A 20593-nucleotide genomic window follows, 5' to 3' on the forward strand; every position below is an offset into this window, starting at 1 on the left:
AGTGGTATCGGTATCGGCGCTGTACTTATACAACGCCATGGTCACGATCAGCACGTGGTAGCATATGCCAGCCGGTCATTGAGTAAGAGCGAAAGAAATTACACGGTTACTGAGCAAGAATGTCTCGCCGTTGTTTTCGCTGTACAACGCTTCCGCTCCTATCTGTACGGGAATGCTTTCACCGTCGTCACCGACCACCACTCGCTTTGCTGGCTAGTGAGTCTTCGTGACCCCTGTGGCCGGCTTGCTCGATGGGCTTTGCGCCTACAAGAATTTAATTTCACTGTGGTGCATAAAAGCGGCCGTAAACACTCAGATGCCGATTGTCTTTCCCGTTTGCCGCTTCAAACGACTGATGACGACGCAGACAACTTTGATGAATACTTGGCGTCACTTTCACAAGCCTTCCCCGATCTTCAAGTTTTCCGAACTGAGCAACGCAAGGACCAAACATTAACCTCTTTGTTTGATGCCGCTCAAGATTCTGTAAAGAATACTTTTTGCATTCGCGACGGTTTGCTTTATAAGAAGAATTTTGCTTCTGGAGGAGCACGCATGCTTCTTGTCGTACCCCAAAACCTACGCATCACAGTTCTTGAAATGATGCACGACGACGCCACGTCTGGGCACTTGGGAGTGACACGCACACTCCACCGCACACAGCAACGATTTTACTGGCCTCACATGCGTTCAACCATCCAGCACTATGTAGCCAGCTGTGTGCAATGCCAGCGCTTTAAGCTGCCGACTTCAAGTCCACCTGGCAAACTGCGGCCAATCACACCTCCAACAGCCCCGTTTGAGCAAGTTGGCATTGACCTCCTTGGACCTTTCCCACGGTCCTCGAAAGGAAATCGATGGATTCTTGTGTGCGTAGACCACTTAACCCGTTATTGTGAGACAGCCGCGATACCAGCTGCTACTGCGTCTGAAGTATCTAACTTCTTACTTCGTTTCGTCATTCTTCGGCATGGCCCTCCTGCAGTTCTCATTAGCGACCGTGGACGCCAATTTACAGCGGACGTTGTTGAAGAACTTCTCCGCCTCAGCAGCTGCAGTTTTCGCCACTCCACGCCATATCATCCCCAAACGAACGGTGTGGTAGAACGCACTAATCGGACGCTCACCACCATGCTTGCTATGTACGTCGCTGCAGATCATAAGGACTGGGATGGCGTCCTCCCGTTCATTACTCATGCATACAACACAGCGCAACATGAGACAACTGGCTACAGCCCCTTTTACCTGCTCTATGCCCGGTCGCCTCGCTGTGGCCTTGACACCATTCTACCATTTTTCATCCACGACGAACCTTCTCTTGCGACCACACTCTGCAGAGCTGAAGAAGCTCGCCAGCTTGCCCGCGTTCGAATTTTATCTTCGCAAGAGCGTTCCAAGAACCGCTACGACGTCCAACACCAAGAAGTTTCTTATGTTCCTGGTGACATTGTGTGGTTGTGGACCCCTCTACGCAAGCGTGGTCTGTGTCAGAAACTGCTATCCCACTACACTGGACCGTTTGTTGTGTTGGAGTGCATTAGTGACGTTAATTACGTTATATCGCGACTAACTGCTAGTGGTCGACGGTCACGCCAGTCTCAGGTGGTGCATGTAGCCCGCCTCAAGCGATTCCATCCCAGACGGTCTATTTAACTCGCCCGACGGGCTTCGTCTGCGAGGAGGGAAATGTCACGTGCTTGCACAGAGCCTCGACGGAAGAAGCAGAAGATGAAGGACCAGCAGAGAGAAAGGAAGAAAAAGAGCTGAGGGACGCTGGTAGGCTTCCTGCTTCCATCCTGCTCCGACCGACCCCCTCTGTGAATAACCCCCCGTGCGTGCTAAGCACGTAACAATATATATATATATATTCCAACAAAGGCAACGGCCATCTAATATATTTACAGGCGCACCCCGTGTGATTTACAGGCGTGCAAAAAAGTCTACGTGCAAATCTAGTCTACTCCAAGGAACACAAGACCCCAAAATATGGATGTGGTAAAGGTCGCTGAAAAGTTTGCAAACACATGCAGACCCCGTGTTCCGCAATTATTAATAGGTCAGGGTTCTAGCATTCAACCAATGCCGACTTTTACTGTGATTTTTCAAGCACTATTTATCTCCTTGAATGCACTCTGTGCAACCAGTAATACATAGGACAGACCGACACTCAATTTCGCATTTGGTTTAACAATCACCGCACACACACCAAGTATCTCCTAAACCTTCCCTTATCCAAGCATGTAAACTCAGAACACTCATTTGACCAACTAAAAGTAACAATTCTTCAAGGGGGCTTCAAAAACACGAGAGAACGTAACAACGCGAATCCTATTTTACCCAAAAGTTTAATACAATTCAAGAAGGGCTGAACGAAAAGCCTGGTACTCTTTCTTTCACCCACGCTCTCCAAAAAAAATAGCCCAACACCTTTCACAAATTGGCTAACCTTGATATACCCTTTATAATTCGTAGTATACATCACAATCCTTCTTACCCATCCATACTCACACTATCCTGACTTGTGCATTGCTAGTTTGTGCTTTCATTTTTTTTCTTGCTAGAACTTGAAATCTTTGTACACAGCCTGGCCTCACCGCCACTACAAGCAGGTACTTCCGGCGAACTCGGTTCGACGACCCGCCCAGAGAGAATCAACCGGCGCAGCGAGGAGGAAGCATTGTTGTTGTAAACGCAGACCCCTCTGTGCGTTTTTACCTAAGTGCTCGTGGCGACCTACACTATACAGTCCCTAACATTCCCATCTGTTGGCTCACGGGAAATTAGTGAAACCCCCCGAAAAGGCGCCTGGTTTTATACGTTCGTCGCCGCCAGTGTCATTTGCGCAGCGGCGCCTGTTTGGCCATGGATCGACAGCGGCACCCATCTTTGTATTTTGTTTGTTTGTTTTCGTACACTTGTCGTTGCCGCACTACCCATGTCCACCGCACCGCCTTCCTCTTCCTTTCTCTGGTTTCACCATCTTTTTTTTCTTCCTCTCCCAATCTAGCCCCTGTCAGCTCCCTTCACCCCTTTTTATTTATTTACTTATTTTTTAAATGAGTGTGTAAATTTAAATTTGTGTGGACCAGCAACGGGAAAGTTCTTGCTCGCCGTACTGAAACATCGTCCATCATGCGGATTGCGTCATCGAATGACGTTGCCCAGATGTCTGGCGGTGATAGCACGTCTTGAAACGTTGAATTTGGACATGCATTTCTTTTTTTTTTAACACTGCTATCGGATATGCCTGCGTTTGTATTGCCACGTTACCTAAAAACGCATCTTGGGGAGGAGAGCATAAAAACACTGCCTTGAAAAAGTTTCCATATAAATGCTCGATCACTCTGCAATAAATGTGACGATTTTACTTCGCTTCTAAATAGTTTTGGCTTTGATTTTGACGTACTGATGGTATCCGAGACATGGTTCAATGATGGTTTTGCGTTTACGCTTCCTTCCTATGAGACCTTCTAATTGAATCGCCAAACTAGCCGCAAAGGCGGTAGAGTATCTTTGGTTTGGTTTATGGGGTTTAACGTCCCAAAGCGACTGAGGCTATGAGAGACGCCGTAGTGAAGGGCTCCGGAAATTTCGACCACCTGGGGTTCTTTAACGTGCACTGACATCGCACAGTACACGGGCCTCTAGAATTTCTCCTCCAAAGAAATTCCAGCCGCCGCGGCCGGGATCGAACCCGCGTCTTTCGGGTCAGCAGCCGAGCACCATAACCGCTGAGCCACCGCGGCGGCGGTAGAGTATCTTTACTTTTGAAATCTCATCTGCAACGTTCCTTACTTCAGGAGTTTACTCTTTCCTCAGATGATGTTGAAGTGTTATCAGTATTGAGTGACTCGACTGTATTTTCCGTTTTTTTACCGACCACCAAATGGGAACGTGCATGTGTTTTTTGCATTCCTTGATCATTTCTTGCAATTCATTTCTCAAAATAGGTTTGGTTTGGTTTATGGGGTTTAACGTCCCAAAGCGACTAAGGCTATGAGAGACGCTCTCAAAATAGGTACGCTGTGGTTTGGGGCGGGGATTTTAACAATGATATGCGGTCTAATTCATCCTTAAAGGTACATTTTGAAATTATGCTCGTATCTAATGGCTGTGTAAACGTTATTACTGAGCCTACTCGCATTGATAAAAACTCTTATACTCTCTTAGACTTGTTCATAACAAATGTTGAGTTATTGCTTGTCAAATCTGGTGTCGTTGCCTGTGATTTTAGCGACCGCATGAGAATTTATATTTGCTTCAAGAAATATGTCACAACACGTGGTTCGCCACGCCATTACAGTTATCAATTAATTACGGAACATGGACTTGATCATTTTCGCATGACCTTACTTCAGGAGGACTGGAGTAGTATATACGGCCTAAATGATGCCGATACTGCTTATGACACTATTTTTACTACGTTTTACGGTATGTATAAAGACCATTTTCCTCTTAGAAAGCCACACGCTGAAAGAGGATCAGAAAACCGTGGATAAGCAGTTCACTACATCATCGTATACAAGAAAAATATAAACACTACAGACTGTTTCTCAAAACCCGAGATCCTGAAGTCCTAGCAGAGTACAGAAAACGCCGGAACAGATTAAACCGTGATATTAGAGTTGCCAAGACCCGTTATTGTTCTAACCTATTTGAGCGTAGCACCGGCCAAAGCGACTTGCTTTGGAAACATTTAACTAGTATAATAAATCCCAGAGAGGCAGTAAGCGTTCCTTAGAGCATAAATATTGGTGGTGCTGAAACTCTAGGCTCGGTACTGGCTGACGCGTTTAATAACTCTTTTCTTGCACTTCTTGATACAGAATACAGTAGTGACGTCTGTGGTTTTATAGATTTCAACAATAGCTCTACTATTTTTCTGGAGCCTGTAACCTCTGAAGAAACAGTTTCTGTCTTTCGCGCCCTCAAGCATACAACGTCGTGTGATGTCAGTGGCTTTCAAGTAGGACCTATTCAATTTCTCATTGACGTGATCGCCCCACTTCTAGCCTACATATTTAACCTCTGTTTGACGTCGGCAACTTTCCCTATTTCAATGCAAAAAGCAAGAGTTATCCCGGTTTTTAAAAAAGCAGATAAAAATGCTATCAGTAACTAAAGGCCCATATCTCTGCTACCAATTTTTTCTAAAGGATTCGAAAAAGTAATTTTAACGCGGTTATCACGTTTTGCTGAAAAGCATAGCATTATCACACATGCGCAGCATGGTATCAGAAAACACTTTTTCACTGAAACGGCTTTGCTTGCCCAAAAGGAGTTTATTTTAAGTAATTTTGAGGCCAAGAAGTTAGTACTTGCATTATTTATTGACTTCAAGAAGGCTTATGACGGCATACATCAGGATATTCTGCTTGAAAAAATTTCTGGGTATGGTATTAGACATCGTGCGCAAAAGCTCATAATCCCCTATCTTTCTAATCGAACCTTATACGTGGATTTGAATGGCTCGCTTTCAGGTACAACCCGTACTTCTCGGGGCGGGCCGCAAGGTAGCATTCTCGGACCGTTTTTGTTTAATTTATACATTAATGATGTCATCAATATTATTAAGAACGCATTTTTGTCATGTGTGCAGATGACACCAGTTTATTTTTTGCTGGCAATGATCCCACTGAAATTATTAAGGAAGCTAACCGTACAATGTCGAACCTCCTGCACTGGTCAAATCATAATGCGTTATAAATCAATTTCTCAAAAACAAAAGCAATGTTTTTCCGTCCTAAATGTAAAGTTGTGAGCCTTGATACCATCATTAGCTGTGCTTCACACGAAATTGAAGTCGTGCCAGCTTTCAAGACCCTCGGTGTTTGGATTACAGAAAAAGTTCTCTGGGACAAACATATGAATTTCATAAGTTTAAAGGTCGCCCGTATTGTAGGTCTTCTCCGGCGTAACAGTCATCTGCTTCTAAGGGGTGTAAAACTCCTGCTGTTGAAACCATCATTTATGTCCCAATTATATTACTGTCACTTAGTGTGGGGAAATAGTACTGAAACAAATCTTCAAAAGCTTTACCTATTGCAAAAGAAAGCAATTAGAAAAATTTAAAATCTGCCCTGGGACCATCCCACCTCCGAGCTCTTTGATGTTGCTGACATTGCAAAGGTGTTTCGTCTGTATAATTTACGACTTGCCCTTCGTTTCAAGCATGAAATAAAAAATAACTTGATGATTCTATCCAACATGACTGAGCTTGCGAATCATGAAAGCCCGTACCCTTTACGTAACACAGCGGTTTCTCATTAGAACGCCCAGGACTAACTATGGTATATAAATGTTAAGACATAGTCTTCGCTCCCTTCTCAATGATATTACAGATGCAGGTCTGAACATTTCCTCTTCCAGTCATTTAAATTTGTGTCGTTATTTGTGTTCGTAAGTGGGTGGTTATCTCTTTATGTAAGACATTCAAAGTGTAGAATTAATTGCTTTAGCCTGGCAAGTCCATTTTTTACCTTGTAATGTACTCTGCAAATAGACATTCATATTTCGGATTTTTGATACCCTGTTTTGTATATTCACAATGCATTAAATTTTTGATTTCATTTCAACTTAATCTAGGATAAATAGGAAATCCTATGCTCCCACATTTTCTGTATCATCGTTTTACTTGAGCGATGTATTTTGTTGTCTTTGGAGTGGTGCCGTCTAGTTTGTTTTTTGGGGCTCGAGAGCCTGTCAAGCTGAATGGAGCATTTTTTTCTCGATGCTCCCTCTCATTACTGAGTTAATAAAAATCAACTTCAACTTCAACAGTTGCTGCTGTTCTCATGTTACCTCCCTTTTCGTCCTCCACTGCAACTCACAAACTTAAAGGGGCTCTGAAAATGGCTCTAATAAAGTTGCGGTATGCCTGGGATGCTAATGCACCCCGCTTCACGAATGTTGTCCCGCAAGAAATTTTTTAATGCGATTTGTAGAAGCTGAGCTGTATGTAGTTAAAATTTGAATTTCAGCGTCTTCGCAACTTGCTCTCTTCTCTCGTCATATATATATATATATACATATATATATATGGAGTTTAACGTCCCAAAGCGACTAAGGCTATGAGAGACGCCGTAGTGGAGGGCTCCGGAAATTTCGACCACCTGGGGTTCTTTAACGTGCACTGACACCGCACAGTACACGGACCTCTAGAATTTCTCCTCCAAAGAAATTCAACCGCCGCGGCCGGGATCGAACCCGCGTCTTTCGGGTCAGCAGCCGAGTACCATAACCGCTGAGCCATCGTGGCGTGTATATATATATATATATATATATATATATATATATATATATATATATATATATATATATATATATATATATATATATATATATATATATATATATATATATATATATATATATATATATATATATATATATATATATATATATATATATATATATATATATATATATATATATATATTGAGGGAAGCAGGCAACTTTTCAAAGACATAATTATTGTCGACGTTTAGACTGTCGCGTCCGATTCAGGTTTTAAAGGGGCCCTGAAACATCATCCGAGGAGCGCACATCAACTCTCTCAGTCGCTGCATTGTGTTGTCATGAACACCCGAGCCGCATAATACACTTATATATATATATATATATATATATATATATATATATATATATATATATATATATATATATATATATATATATATAGTTGGGGAAGTCATATTGAAAAACTTGACAGATTTATTCAACGTTTCGACCAGGGACCAGTCCCTGGTCGAAACGTTGAACCAATCTGTTAAGTTTTTCAATGTGACTTCCCCAACCATTTATATATTTTTAATCAGTTGCCTTGAAAATTTTGTTCTCCCATATATATATATATAGGGCCTCGGTTCTGGCAGCCTTGATGCCTTAGGAAGCATAACAGGGTTCTCACAAATCTTTCACCCTCGCCGTTCGATGGCGTTCTACGTCACATCAGCGGTAACTCAGGACGTGCTACGTCCGCCGTTAAGAACGTGGGTGGCGCTGGTGAACACTCCCAAGGTTAGGTTATTTGTAAACATAAATACCCCCGAAAGCAGAGGGTTTGACAGCCGTCGCCGTAGCTCAGCGGTAGAGCACTGGACGCCTAATTCGGAGGTCGTGGGTTCGGATCCCACCGGCGGCATGTGGTTGTTTTTTTCTTCTGCTTTTCTAATCAATTACCTTTAAGAGATAACATATTCAGTAATATTCTAAATCGAACAACAGCACAAAATAAATAAATTAATTTAAAAAATCCCCTGTGCCCCTTGGCTTCTCTCTCATATATATATATATATATATATATATATATATATATATATCCAGTGATCCCACAGGTCAGTTCGAAATCGAAATTAACAATAAGTTAAAATCACTTCATCAAGATCAAAAGATATCCGGGGAAATTCTTAAAGCAATGACTCCAATCAGACCAGTCCCTGGACGGTTCTACCTACTCCCGAAAATACACAAACCCAACCGTCCGGGCCGTCCCATTGTGTCAAGCAACGGCACACTCACCGAAAAAATATCTAGCGTCCTTGACTTCCTTTTGAAGGACATTACACCAACTATCCCGGCCTACATTCAGGACACAAATCACTTTCTCAGAGTGGTATCTAACCTCAAAATTCCCAACCAAAGCTTCTTGGTTAAAATGGATGTTACATCTTTATATACAAATATCCCCCACCCAGACGGCATACGCGCGACAGTGGATGCATACTTGAGGACAGATCCCCCGTTCATCTTGATGAGGAAACTCTCTCTGCAATCCTAGGCTTAGTACTGAACTACCACAACTTTGAATTTGAGGGAAGACACTATATTCAGGTCAACGGCACGGCGATGGGAACAAAGATGGCTCCGGCCTACGCAAACTTATTCATGGCAGCACTGGAAACAGAATTCCTTGACACTCAGTCCTTGAAACCACTCCTTTATAAACGTTTCCTGGACGATATTTTTTTCATTTGGCCGCACGACGAGGCCAGCCTCTTGGCATTCATAGCGAGGTATAACGCATTTCATCCTTCCATATCGTTCACCCACAGCATCTCCACAAAATTTATAAACTTTTTGGACGTTAAAATATAGAAAAAAGGCAGCGTGCTTAGGACAACCCTCTACAAAAAACCCACTGACCGCCAGCAGTACCTACATTTTAAGAGCAGCCACCCACGGCACTGCAAGATTGGCATACCCTACTCACAGGCTCACAGATACCGACGGATTTGCTCTGAGCTCGAAGACTTTGACCGCCATGCTGAGCAGCTAAAAACAAATCTTTTACTTAAGGAATATCCAGCGTCCATCGTCGATGACGCTATCTTGAAAGCGCGTGGTTTAGACAGGAATGAAATACTAAATTCCCCAAAATCGCGGGATAGTGAAAGGCCAAGCAACCTTATTCTCACGCATTCATCTAAAATTCCACGTGTTAATAGTATCCTATCAAAACATTTTAATATTATCCAGCAAAGCAGTCACTTGTCTTTCATTTTTAAACAACCACCAAGAGCAGTATACCGGCGCAGCAGGAACTTGAGGGACATTTTAGTTAAGTCCAAAACAACGCCCAACTCCAACCCGAGTCCTGGATGTCAACCGTGCCATAAGCCACGCTGCAAGGTTTGCAGTCATATGCAGACTACAACCATCACTAAAGGCACATTCTCCGATTTCACCTTCAGGATTAGGGAAACCCTAAATTGCGACAGCGAGAACGTAGTATATATGCTACACTGCAGTGTGTGTGGCATGGAATACATCGGTAAAACGGAAACACCGTTCAGGTTGCGTTTTAACAACCACAAGGCCCATACACACGCGCTGCCAAATCTTCCTTTTTCCAAGCATCTGTGCCTACCCCGGCATGCATTCGAAAACATTCACGTCATCCTTCTCCAATCGTGTTTCCAAACAAGTCGCCAAAGAGAACAAAGAGAGTCGTATTTCATGCACAAATTTCGGACACTAACACATGGAATTAATGAAAACTTGGGCAGTTTAACCTTCCTCAAAAGCCTACCTAGCTAGAACAATTTGAACGTCTGGAATCCCTTCTCTTCCATGAAGCCTGCACTCTCCGGCGTCCCTCGTCCCCATTCTTATTTTTCTTATTTTTTTATTTTCTAAACGTATTTACTCTTTAGGTTCCTTCTCACCCGTCCTTTCGGCCCCTTCTTTTGAAGAACGAGTTTGTACTCGAATGCCTTCGCGACGAAAAACACGAAGGGAATGGCCTACTGTGGGACGGACGCCGCGGAACTCGGCTGCGGGATCGGGTTCCCGCACGGCGTCTGGCCGTCCGCAATGCCTCCCTCGACCGCGGCGCCGCGCTTCCGCCGTGCCGATCACGGGCTTGTCTTAAACAGCTCTAAATGTTGTGGCTGACTCGTAACTCACGTTACAACGGTCCAAAACACCTGCACCGCTGGGGAGCGGTCCGTTCTGTGATGTAATGTACTGTACATATGCATGCGTGCGCTTGTTTCTTTCTTCTGTTTTCTTTTTGTATTTCGATTTTTGTTTTCTTTGCGGTTTTTTTTTGTACTTTCCTCGTTAGAATATTGTTTTTGTTCATTCTGCTGGGTTCACCACCAACACCGAAGGGAGCTTCGCTCGAAACATTCTTGCTGGCGCCTTCTGAGAAGCAACTAGTTCCCTCCCTATCTATTTCTATAGCTTTGTTACCCAAGCCTCTGTCGTTGCCTTCCTATATTTATTTTCATTTTTCAATGTTACTTTTTCTTCCAGTATTTTTATATTTTTAATGTATAAATGTTTTTTCCCCTTCCCTGTCCTTCGCATCCCTCACCCTCTTCCCCCTAAATGGACTGGAGCACTTGCGTCTGATACTGACTTTGCGTCCCTTTCCTCTAACGGGAGAGAGAGTGGTTTCACCTGTCCCTTTGCGTACGGTGCCTAGAAAATTAGAAATTGTGGTCATTCGTGTGTATACCCTGAGGAAGTACGGTCCTCCGTTCGAAACTGACGGTATTAAATGAAGATAATTGCAAAGTTGTGACCCCTTCTTCCACAAGTCTTCCTGGCCCATTGAACGACAAGACCTGCTGCAACTACTATATATGTATATATATATATATATATATATATATATATATATATATATATATATATATATATATATATAGTTAATATGGACGGCCATAGTCCTTGTTCCAGCGGTGCTGCTCAGCAGGCCGGCGTTCGGAAGCGCAAACACGAACTTCGTCAGCTTCAGCTTCCTTCTTCTTTCTCTCCTTTGTCGGCGCTAGCTGCTGGGGCATCAACCCCAAACTCTCTTGCTTACAATACCCCTGGGGTGAAAAGGCGCCATCCTGGCGGCCTAAGCGCACGAAACGATAGATGGATCGTAGTAGAGCTTCAGACGGTCTAAGTGCACAATTTCATTGCCGCGGCGGCGATGATCAGACGAAGGCGTAACGGGCTCGACGAGATAATTAACTGGGGATGTCTGCTGAAGAACGCGAAAGGGGCCTTGGTATTTGCTCAGCAGTTTTGTAGACTGTCCTGAGCTGGAGGAGGGCACCCAAACCCAAACCAAGGATTCAGGAAGATAGGACGGTGGCAGACCGGGAGAAGTGGCGCGGGCGCTTTTCTGACGGTGCTGGTCGTGAAAAGTAAATGAACGGGCGAGTTGGCGGCATTCTTCGGCATGCGCAGCGGCCTTAGAGACGGTTGTAAATTCGGATGAATTGGGGCGGCAAGGGAGTATGGTGTCCATGATGGAGGAAGGCTCGCGTTCGTAGAGAAGAAAATACGGGGAAAAACCAGTAGTGGCTTGCTTTACAGAGTTGTAAGCGTAGGTAACGAAAGGTAGGACACTGTCCCAGTCGGAGTGATCGGCAGAAATGTACTTGGCCATCATATCGCCGTGGGTCCGGTTAAAACGCTCGGTCATGCCGTTCGTCTGCGGATGGTACGAAAACGTCCTGCGATGAATGGTACGACACTCCCGAAGAAGGGCTTCCACGACGCCGGACAAGAAGACGCGACCTCGATCGCTGAGCAATTCCTGGGGAGCACCGTGACGAAGAATGATGTTCTGAAGTATGAACCCGGCTACGTCCGAGGCCGTCGCAGCTGGTAACGGGGCAGTGTCCGCATAGCGCGTGAGATAATCAATGGCGACGATGATCTAGCGGTGCCCTGCGGCAGTGCTGGGAAGAGGGACATAAAGGTAAATTCCAACACGGTTGAATGGGCGGGCTGGACAGGGCAACGGTTGCAGAGGAGCAGGTGAGTGCGGTGGTGGGTTCTTGCGACGCTGACATTCCAGTCAAGAGCGTATGTACTGGCGGACAAAACGGTACATACCCCACCATTAACACCGAAGGCGCAGGCGGATAAAAGTTTTCAGCAGACCTGCATGAGCACATTGCAGGTCGTCGTGGTAAATGGCACGAATTGCGGAGCGGAGATGCCTTGAAATCACGAGCGGCCATTTGCGACCATCGGGAAGGTAGTTCCGACGGTACAGCAGTTGGTAACGCGCGACAAAGTGATGGGCTTGACGACGGAGCGCACTAGAAGGGAGGCGAACTGAGCGGTTCGCTAAGAAATGCAGAAGAGAAGTAATCCAAGGATCCTTGCGCTGCTCAGAAGCCATATCAGTAGTGCCAAGAGAAGGTGCGAGGCCGGAAATAGATGGTGGCTCAGGATCAGAGGTCACAGGGGAGCGCGAGAGAGTGTCGGCATCGGAGTGTTTACGACCGGAACGATAAATGACCCGAATGTCGTAATCTTGTAAACGGAGAGCCCAACGAGCGAGGCGGGTAGATGGATCTTTCAGTGAAGACAGCCAGCAAAGGGCATGGTGATCTGTAATGACATCGAACGGGCGCCCATATAAGTAAGGACGAAATTTTGTGATCGCCCAAATAATCGCCAAACATTCTTTTTCTGTGATGGAATAATTAGTCTCCGCTTTTGTGAGTGTACGGCTGGCGTAAGCAACGAGGTACTCATTGAAACCAGGTTTTCGCTGAGCTAGACGGCACCGAGACCAATGCCGCTGGCGTCCGTGTGGATTTCTACAGGCGCGGAAGGGTCGAAATGGCGCAAGATCGAAGGAGAGTTGAGAAGCTGGCGCAGAGTTGGAAAAGCTTTGTCGCATGCAGGGGACCAAGCCGACAAGTCATGGCTACCAGCGAGAAGTAGCGTCAGCGGGGCGATAACAGCAGCAAAATTCTTGATGAACCGGCGAAAGTAGGAGCAAAGTTCAAGAAGGCCTCGGAGTTCTTTCAGGGATGTGGGCTTCGGGAAATCAGCAACTGCGCGGAGCTTGGCAGGGTCGGGGAGAACGCCATCCCTGGACACGACGTGGTCTAGGATAGTCAGCTGTCGGGCGCCGAAGCGACACTTTTTCAAGTTCAGCTGCAGGACAGTGTTACTGAAACGGCAAAGAACACTCTAGAGGCGTAGAAGATGAGACAGAAATTTTTGGCAGAAGATGATAACATTGACCAAGTAGCAGAGGCATGTCTGCCATTTAAGCCGACAGAGGATGTTGTCCATCATACGCTCAAAAGCGGCAGGCGCGTTGGACAGACCGAAGGGCATCACATTAAATTCATATAGCCCATCAGGTGTGCTGAAAGCTGTTTTCGGTTTGGTTTCATGCGGTTTAACGTCCCAAAGCAACTAAGGCTATCAGAGACGCCGTAGTGGGGGGCTCCGGAAATTTCGACCACCTGGGGTTCTTCAACGTACACTGACATCGCACAGTACACGGGCCTCTAGAATTTCTCCTCCAAAGAAATTCAGCCGCCGCGGCCGGGACCGAACCCGCGTCTTCTGGGTCAGCAGCCGAGCACCATAACCGCGGTGCCACCGCGGCGGCGAAAGCTGTTTTCGGGCGATCGACGTCGGCCATCGGCACCTGTCAGTACCCAGAGCGCAGGTTCAACGAAGAAAGGTACTCCGCTCCCTGCAGGCAATCCAGCGCGTTATCTATACGAGGCAGGGGGTAGACGTCCTTCCGAGTAATTTTGTTTAGCCGGTGGTAGTCGACGCAGAATCTAATGGAGCCGTCCTTTTTCTTGACGAGCACGACCGGAGAAGCTCACGGGCTGTGAGAGGGTGTAGTGACTGAGAGAGTTGATGTGCGCTCCTCGGATGATGTTTCAGGGCCCCTTTAAAACGTGAATCTGACGCGACAGTGGAAACGTCGACAATAAATATGTTTTTGAGAAGTGCCTGCTCCCCTCAATATATATATACATAAGGACAGGATCTGTCCGAAACGTCGACTAGCAATAAATGTTTACCTAAATGAAGCGTTTCTGAATTTCGCCTATATACATGTATATATGCGAAATTATATATATAGCGAAGTATATGATTTTACTTTGTTAATGCGTCCCCTTTTATAGGGTGGGCACAGAACATGCAAGTGCGAAACAAAAGCACATAGCAGAAAAATACACAGAAAAAATTTTATATATATATATATATATATATATATATATATATATATATATGCGAAATTCAGAAGCGCTTCATTTAGGTAAACATTTATTGCTACTCGACGTTTCGGACAGAGCCTGTCCTTTTTCAAGACTAAAGATAAAGGGTTCTTGGTTCTCTTCTTAAAGGGTTTGCACCTGTACCGGTGTCGGACACATGAACCAAAACAACAAGCAAACGTTAGGGAGAGAAGAAGAGCTGAAAATCAAAAATATATAAAAGAATAAAATAGAAACTGAAAGTAAAAAAAAAAGAAAAACGGAACTGGAAGGGGCAGAATAGGCGTCATCGCCCACCCCTCACGTTTGCGTTCGCGGGGAGAAAAGACGGAGGAAGCAAAAAAAAAAAGGACGGGAGGGAAGCAGGGACGGCGGTCTGAGTTGCAGCACAGCGGCAGCAGCAGCGAATAAATTGTAAGGAGACAGAGTGGCCCAAGCACAGAACATATTTGAGATGCACTCGCGTGTTGTGGACGTAAACGAGTAAATAAAAAAAAATTTGGCGGGGGCTTAGCTTTGGTAAAGCCTGGTAGGTTGCGAAAGCAGGTGTTTTATATTGCATATACAGCGCCTCTAGTGGGAAGAGCGCGGCGCGCCGTTACCCGACGAGCCGAGTTGGAGCGCTGAAGGTTCCCGGAGGTTCCAAGCGCTGGAGGTTCCTGGGATCTCTTCGTACATGGATCGCTACCCAGCGACTCCTCCAAAATGTCACCGGACGCTGGTAGAGCGTTCTCACAGTACTTGGCAAGAGCACTGAGCAGAGCACAGCCGACTGACTCTAGAACTGAGCAGAAGACGACGAAGACCGGCGCGCGACAAAGGACGAAGACATACTGCACGGGGCCGCCAGTAGAGTGTCAAAAGTAAGTGTGGCAATATGCATTCGACAACTTTAGAATGATGCTTACATTATAACTCGTAAACAAGGAGCTGGTAAAACCTTGAAAAAGTGTTGGCCGATTAGAATACTGCCCTTTAGTTACGAGGTGGTTATAAGGGTAATTGCCTATGTTGTAATATTGTGATTAGATAGCCTTCAATAATGGAACAAGCTGGTTTTGGAAACGGGCGCTTAGAAATCGACCACAGTGACACCAGCGCTGGATTAAGGGGGTGCTAAGCGCGTGCAGCCCAGGGCCTCACCTCGGACAGCAGTATATACCTGCTTAGTATACTTGCTGAGTGTATGGAACGACGGGCAATGAAACTTTGAGTGACAGGTATGAAGCGAGAAAGCCAGAGCGAGGAGGCGGGCCCCAGTTAATGTCGAATCAGTTGGGGAGAGCTTGTCGAGCTCCAAAAACAGTAATCCCCTGCCACCCCGGAGGGGCCCCCTTTCTTACGAAGCGATGTATGCGTTTGCTTACAGATTGCGGAAGGGTTTTGCCGCCTCGCCGCCAAGCATTCCGCTGGAACTGCTTTCATAATGCGCTAAAAATCCACTAATTAATTTTTAAAACCACAAATATATCCGCTAATATGCCGCGTGGTGCAAGATGTAAAAAATACTTGCTTTACGCCCTCTGCCTGGCTTACAAATGTAAGGAAATGCAACGCTTTAGTGTCACAAGTATGATTGGTTTATGGGGTTTAACGTCTCAAAGCGACTCAGACTATCAGGGACGTAGTAGTGAAGGGCTCCGGAAATTCCGACCACCTGGGATTCTTTAACGTGCACTGGCATCGCACGGTACACGGGCCCCTAGAATTTCTCCTCCATCAAAATCCGACCGCTGCGGCCGGGATCAAACCAGTGTCTTTAGATCACCAGCCGAGTGCCATAACCACTGAGCCACCGCGGCGGCTTGTCACAGGTATGATTACAGCAGGGTAGGCAAAAACAAAACCATAATGCACAGCGGCATTCGAAGCGGCAATTACATGAGCGAGTATCATATACAGACTGTTGAAAAAATAAACGCGTGTAGTAGAACGCTTCTCTCATCTACACGGGTGGATTGTTCGAGTTCGAATTTCACACAGATATGACATTTGATCGTCAGAATTGTTTTATAAAACACGGAGTTTTCTTCTTTAGGTTTACCAAATTGAAAACAAATCAGGTTGTGCTAGCTTCTTGGAAGTGCCGCAGTTAAACTTAGTGTTCCAGCGGCCACTAAGAAAGCGAAACGCTGGTTTATGGGTTTATGTTTAGGTTTATGGGCTTTAACGTCCCAAACCAAATCCGGCTATGCGGGATGCCGTAGTGGAAGGCTCTGGATAATTTCGACCACCTCGGGTTCTTTAAAGTGCACTGATATCGCGAAGTGCACAGACTTCTAGTATTTCGCATCCAGCGAAATGCGACCGGCGCGGCCAGGGCAGTTATTTTGTTCGTTCTTTTTCTTGGGATTGGTTTAGTAGTACCAGGTGGAATTTTTTTTAATTTTTGGGGAAAAAAGGTACAGCAGCTGCCTCACTTCTCGGTGGTCAACTCAACCGCGTCTTGAGGAGAGGGAGCAAGGTGTGAATGAAAGGAGAGAAGGAGGTGCCGTAGTGGAGGGCTCTGGAATTATTTCGACCACCTGGGGATCAATAACGAGCTCTGAAATCGCACAGCACACGGGCGCCTTTTCGCATTTCGCCTCCATGAAAACGCAGCCACGGTTTGGCTGGGTTTGAACCCCGGTACTCGGCTCAGCAGCCAAGCACGTTAACCACTGGGCCAGGACTTAATGTCTGCTATTCAAATGTGGCCCACGAGGGCAGTAAAAAGTTCATCGTGTAATCAAAATATTTTAAATTAATTTTAATATTACCCTCTCAGGGCACTAATTAAGGAGTGTTTCTATTTCCTAGTCGCTGTCGCAGTAGGAAGCTAGCTCAGCCTCCTTTTCTTTAATGCGTTAGCATTAAAAGAGTGCTGCAAAAGAAAACCCGTCTGTCGGCTTGCGGACGGCGTCATTGAAAGAGGACAAGAGGCGGCGCGCGCAGCGCGCTGTAATACAGCCCCTAAAGTTGTCGGTGTGCCCACGTGGCTCTTCCGTGGCGTTCGGCGCTCGTCCACAGACGGACACGTACAGTCTTTGTCAAAAGTAACCAGGCTGCATGGTTTGCTTCTTATTTGTATAGTAGAGCCTTTACGGCTTTCCCTAAGGTCGAAAAATCCTTTGAAGGTGAGGACAGGGGTTCATCTTACCATACAGAGGTTTAGAGCTTGATGGCTGGCCTAATAGTTTAAATATACGACTGAGAAGCAAAACCATGCCGCCTGGTTACTTTTGACAAAGACTGTACGTGTCACGCGTTCCAGGAGTCGCGTTGTGTTGTGTGCGCTGCAAAACTAGTGCTAATGTGTTACTGTTGCATGAATCCCATTTATCGCACTTCGTTCTTTTTAATTAGGCGGAATTACAATGAAATATGGGATATATTGCAGTAGTGTAGCAGGGGGACGGGAGGTCAACAGAGGGAAAGGGAGAGGGGGTCTGCATGCGCATTAGCCCATGGCCTATATTTTTCTTAATCCGGGCCTGCTTGACACTATCACTCAGGATATAGAGAAGTGCGCAGGACACATTCACCCGTATATAATGCTGTCACACGTTACGAAAAAGCATTTGATTCAGTCGAGGCATCAGCATTCGTGCCAGAATTGCATGACCAAGCTGTGAAGGAGGCAGCTGATTGACACTGAACTTTATTTACCAGACAATCTGGTGGGTTGCCTGGGCTATGAGCTGAAATCAAACAGCTTGACGAGGCCCACGCAACCCTTGCAGGGCAGTACAGGCGAGGCCTCTGAACAATGCAGGTATGTTGCTGTACAACAAAATAACACAATATAATGTGGAAGACAAATATTATGAAAGGCACAAATTACCTGGAATAATGAAACAGGCATCTCAGCGAGAGAAATGCAAACAAACATCAAGAAAACTTATTTCGGACCAAGAATTTGAGATCAAAAACTAGAGAAAAGCTGTTGTAGTTGAAGCGGTGTTGGGCAGTTGATGTGTGAGTGGCGCAAGGACTGATACTTGTAATCGGTGCGGAAATAAGGAATTAACCATTTGTATTTGTTTCGTGTGTTTAAGAGGTTAGTTTGGTGCTGTAATGGACTTGCAATTTCTATAAGTGACCGAAAACTGGTGCAAGAGAGGTGGTATGTGCTCATACATAAGGTTTGCGCGTAGAATATTAATTAATGCATCTGAAAGAAATTCAGTGCAGGAGATAAATCGTCTAAACAAATTTTGTAACGGATAGCTTTCTTCTCTAAAACTAGAATTTTGTTTAAATTTCATTTGGTTGTTGTCAGCCACACCAAACTGTAATAATTTATTCGTGAAACGAACAAAGCGTGACATATCTCAAGTTTTATGAAGATCATGGAGTGGGTTCACTTTATATCCACTGATACACTCACATAGGATACAAATTTTTTGAGGCACCAGGTGCGTCTAATGCATACAATTCTGCATACACAGATACATGCATACACAGGACAAATATTAGGCCCTGGGAAGTTAACTGGTAAGCACCGGGCAGTGTAAGGAAACGGCACTGCGAAACTACCGAAGCTAATTGATGAGTTAGCTTAGACAGCAAATTATTACGGCCGTTTCTTGTCAGAATTGTAATTTGGAGAGCCATTATGACAGTATTGCAGCCATCTCATTAAAATATCGAAGAATGATTCGGCATCGAGAGTCTACTTGAGAGGAGGCCGATCTGCAATTACTTTTTTCCGCGTTATAATTTGTAAACAGCTTCTCTTTGGAAATCATAGCCCAGTGCAGTCGTCCGTCAGGGCGCTGCGCCGGCAGTTGTTTGACACGGGAAATCTCTGACTCGCGGCATTTAAAAGAAAGACAAAAAGCGGCTCAAAGGGACAGTTGACTTACCGCCTGGAACTTAATTAGATAATCTTGCCCCTTCTGCCAATACAGCGCTGTTTTCGTGCCACCGTGGCTTCCTGAGAGGGGCTTCTAATTGCCATTACTGCACGTCTCCAAGAAGCGCTTCTGCAGATTCATTAAATTCTACGCAGAAATAGTCGGTGACCCAGGCTCAGATAAAGTGAATGGGCTCAGGATTGTGCGTTTTCGGTTGATGAGGTGGAGGTGAGAGGGAAGATAGGGTGCGGTTCGTTCTTAGAGTTGCGGCGTTTGGAGGATCTATGTTGCATAAAACGCTGCTTGCTGAAATCTAAGCTTCTTCCATTCTATCGTGTCATGAGTAAGGTTATGCTCACTGATCGCGGCAGTGGCATGGAGGCTTTGCCACCTGATTTCGCGACGATGGTGCTATGCTGATAAAAGGGCGTTTCACTGCAGCAACGAAAGAGCTGACACCTTGCAAAATGCAAAACACCTGCGTCACCGCTCGCAGAAAAGCACAACATATAAGCCAGATGATTCACAAGGAATTCTGTAAGCTACAAACACCTGCGTCATCACTCGCGGAAAAGTGCAACATATAAGCCAGATGATTCACAAGGATTTCTTTAAGCTACATTTTGCATGTCCTTGAGCACTTGATAAAGCTAGGTACAGGGAAGGGAATGTGGGCTCAGAGAAATCAGCGACCTACCTCGGTGTTATGAAAAAGGGTAAAAAAGCTCTCACTAGCGCAAGTCCTTGGATATAACTGTCCATTTGCACGAAGCCGTAAAATTTAAAGCCGTTATCCACAGCGCTCTAGTAATTTGAAATTCTTGCACGCAACGGCCGAGAACTTATTCCTTGACAAACATCCACTTCAGCGCTCGCGGTAATAACTTTTCGCAAGTTCTTCGCCTGCGTATAAAACGAGATAAAGGGACTTCGCGGACGACTCCTCCCGTCAGAGTTCGGCCTCGCCCACCTCCGCATTTCTTGCTACACATCGCGTTCCTATTCTGGCTGTGCATGAAAACACAGACAGCCAAGGATACGCTGCTTCTGCAATGCACCTAGCGAATCCAAAAGCACGGTTTGGGGCGAGTGCCACGATCGTAGCTCCTACTCGCGGCCATATTTTCATCCGCTGATATGTTACTCCGTATTACTTCCAAGAAGGTACAAAATGCAACCCGTGCACAATTTGTCGAAGAGCCCTGAAGTATCTTTTACAAATTATTTAGAAGAACGTCAATTTAAGCTAGATGGTGCATTATT

At 45.4% G+C, this 20593-nt stretch overlaps 1 non-coding gene across 1 annotated transcript; it reads left to right on the plus strand.

The window, feature by feature from the left end:
- The first annotated feature begins 8071 nt into the window (after positions 1-8071).
- On the plus strand, positions 8072-8143 carry TRNAR-CCU (transfer RNA arginine (anticodon CCU)). The gene has a single exon. It is a non-coding gene; the product is annotated as a tRNA-Arg (tRNA).
- The last annotated feature ends 12450 nt before the right edge of the window (positions 8144-20593 follow it).

The sequence above is a fragment of the Amblyomma mixtum genome, chromosome 3 (assembly GCF_055824585.1).
Source record: "Amblyomma mixtum isolate Tamu chromosome 3, ASM5582458v1, whole genome shotgun sequence".
NCBI classification, from domain to species: Eukaryota; Metazoa; Arthropoda; class Arachnida; order Ixodida; family Ixodidae; genus Amblyomma; species Amblyomma mixtum.